Raw genomic sequence first — 3,574 nt, 5'->3', positions numbered from 1 at the left:
GTAAGTCTCCTCCTAGCGAGGAGGCCTCATCCTGTTTGCTCACCGCCCCAACTGAGATGTACCAATCCACAAAACTTCCCCCCTAGTTCTTGATCGCAAAAGGCAAACAGAAATTGCACTTTTGTTGGCCCTGGGCTTGGTTTGTTTTTGAAAATGTGGTGGGGAAGGAGTTCCCCTTCCTCTTTCGGTACCTTGCGAAACCTCAGCCGCCCGCTGTACGTTTGAATTCCCACAACTCCCCGTCTGCATAAGGAACAAGGGGGGTGGCATTGATTTTATTTCCCTATGGCGTGTGTGATAGATTGCAAATGATGGTTAAACCGAAAGCAACCCAGGTACAAGGAAAATAAAGCTCATTGCGCGCGCACACACCCAAAAAGTGTTAAAAACACCCAAATCGTATCCAATTGACCTACTCAGCCCTTCAGATACCAAGCCTGATGAGGAACAGTTGAAGGAGCTGGGTTTGTTTAGCCTGGTAAAGGGGAAATTGAGAAGAGACATTGATGATAGATTAGTAATTCTGTATTGTAATTGATAAGTGTAAACTGTTTACAGGGGTACCTCGGGTTACATATGCTTCAGGTTACATACGCTTCAGGTTACAGACTCCGCTAACCCAGAAATAGTGCTTCAGGTTAAGAACTTTGCTTCAGGATGAGAACAGAAATCGTGCTCCAGCGGCGCAGCAGCAGGAGGCCCCATTAGCTAAAGTGCTGCTTCAGGTTAAGAATAGTTTCAGGTTAAGTACAGACCTCCGGAATGAATTAAGTACTTAAGCCGAGGTACCACTGTATTTGCTGATGTGGGTTAAACCATAGAGCCTAGGACTTACCGATCAGAAGGTTGGCGGTTCAAATCCCCGCGATGGGGTGAGCTCCCGTTGCTCCATCCCTGCTCCTGCCCACCTAGCAGTTCGAAAGCACGTCAAAGTGCAAGTAGATAAATAGGTACGGCTCCGGCGGGAAGGTAAACGGCGTTTCCATGCACTGCTCTGGTTCGCCAGAAGCGGTTTAGTCATGCTGGCCACATGACCCGGAAGCTGTATGCCGGCTCCCTCGGCCAGTAAAGCAAGATGAGCGCCGCAACCCCAGAGTCGGCCACAACTGGACCTAATGGTCAGGGGTCCCTTTACCTTTACTTTAATTTACTATGGGATTCTAATGGATTATTGAATATTGCTTTATTTGCTAGGAGCTGTTTATTTTAAAGTTATTGTGACTTTTAATATTGGATTAGATTTTTATTATTCATGTTTGATGTTTCATTTCTATTTTTATATGTGTTGGAAACTACCCAGAGTGACGGGGGCAGATGGGTGGCATAATAATAATAATAATAATAATAATAATAATAATAATAATTGCCATCTTCATCAGACTATGCTTTTTTTCTTCTGCTCTGGAGGATCGGACCCGAAGCAGTGACTTCAAGTTACAAGAACGGAGATTCTGACTTAACATCAGGAAGAGCTTTCTGGCAGTAAAGGTAAAAAGGTAAAGGACCCCTGGACGGTTAAGTCCAGCCAAAGGCGACTCTAGGGTTGCGGTGCTCATCTCACTTTCGGGGAGCTGGCGTTTGTCCACAGACAGCTTTCTGGGTCATGTGGCCAGCAGGAATAAACCGCTTCTGGTGCAACGGGACACCGTGACGGAAACCAGAGCGTATGGAAACGCCTTTTACCTTCCCGCCAGAGCGGTACCTATTTATCTACTTGCGCTGGTGTGCATTCAAAAAGCTAAGTTGGAAGGAGCTGGGACAGAGCAACGGGAGCTCACCCCGTCACAGGGATTCGAACCACCGACCTTCTGATCTGGCAGTAGGAGCTGTTTGACGGTGGAACAGACTCTGCTTAAAAACCTCCCATGAAGGTGGTGGACTCTCCTTCTTTGGAGGTTTCTAAGCAGAAGTTGGATGGCCACTTGTCATGGATGCCTTGGCTGAGATTCCTGCATCACAGGGGGTTGGACTAGATGACCGTTGGGGTCCCTTCCATCTCCAGAGATCTACAGTTCCGTGTAGGACTGGGAATGTCTGTTGTCTGAAACCTGGAGGAGCTGCTGCCAGTGTCGGTGGCCCAAGGATTCCAACATCTACGTTCCTAACCCACCGCAGCCAAGTTAGATGTCTTTGGAGAGGCTTTTGATCTGCTGGCTTGACACTAAGCATGGTGTGGAAACCGAAAAGTGTCAGGCGATCTGGGATGGGGAGAGCAAACCCTTTCCACACAAGGCGTTGAACTTGAGCGTCTTCACCCCTTGCCAGGAATCTGACAAAGCCCTCCCCGCAAAAAAAAACCCCAGCCATCTCGCGCCCAGGAAACAAAACCAGCCAGCAGCAGCGGCAGCAGGACCAAGATAAATATTAGTATTGCAAAGGACACGAAGGAACCAGAGTCCTTGGGCGTGCTTGTCTTCTCCGCACCCAGGCTGTTTATAAGAAGTTCCAAATGTTTAGAGGATTTGCTTTCCTGGTTAAGAGTACAGAGCGGGGAAAGGAAGAAGGGGTATGTAGAGAGTCGTCCATCACTCTCCGAAAGCGCAGCGAAAACACACAGCGTTCAGACCACCCACCTTTTTTGCAATTTACACTTGGGCGAAGAAGAGAGTTTCCTTTCGTCTGGTTCCGAAAATTCTCGCTGGCCAGTTTCGTCAGGCCGGACTGTGGCCAAGGCATTAGAAATCCACTCTACGCCATCCATAATTTTTATAAAACCTCTGTTGTGAAAGCACACTTCAAACATCCTGCTTTGGCTAAGCCATTTGTCTCCAGCCGTTATGGACCCCCTTTTTTTTACTTGTCTGTAACATGGGGCCTGTTTTTATTTTACCGTATATGTCCCTGATCTTTTCTCTCATCCCCCTTGAAAGAAAGGAAGTCTTCTGCAGTGGTACAACAAAGCCCCTCTTGAAAACAGGGCTCTGCCCCAACTATACAACTTCGGGGCTAGATTGCAGCAGCAGCAGCAGGGCTTCCCTAGCGCTTGGTCTGGAAAATCTGCAGCCAAGTGCAAAATGCGCCGGCGCTTTGCTTTGGGAGGAGACTGCACGGCTGCAGCGCTGGGATACATTTATTGTTTAGAGAAAAGGTGAGCTAAGAGGTGAAAGGATACGAGGTTTATAGGATGCCTGGCATGGACAAAGTGAATAATAATAATAATAATAATGATAATTTATTATTTATACCCTGACCATCTGGCTGAGTTTCCCCAGCCACTCTGGGCGGCTCCCAATCAAGTGTTAAAAACAGTACAGCATTAAATATTAAAAACTTCCCTAAGCAGGGCTGCCTTCAGATGTCTTTTAAAAACATGATAGCTGCTTATTTCCTTGGCATCTGCTGGGAGGGCGTTCCACAGGGCAGGCGCCAATGCCAAGAAGGCCCTCTGCCTGGTTCCCTGTAACCACACTTCTCGCAGGGAGGGAACTGCCAGAAGGCCCTTGGAGCTGGACCTCAGTGTCCGGGCAGAACGATGGGGGTGGAGACGCTCCTTCAGGTATACTGGGCCGTTTAGGGCTTTCAAAGTCAGCACCAACACTTTGAATTGTGCTCGGAAACGTCCTGGGAGCCAATG

Source organism: Podarcis pityusensis (assembly GCF_964106645.2).
Source record: "Podarcis pityusensis genome assembly, chromosome: 18".
Taxonomy (NCBI): Eukaryota; Metazoa; Chordata; class Lepidosauria; order Squamata; family Lacertidae; genus Podarcis; species Podarcis pityusensis.
The sequence above is the reverse complement of the archived record's forward strand: the minus strand, read 5'-3'. Positions refer to the sequence as shown.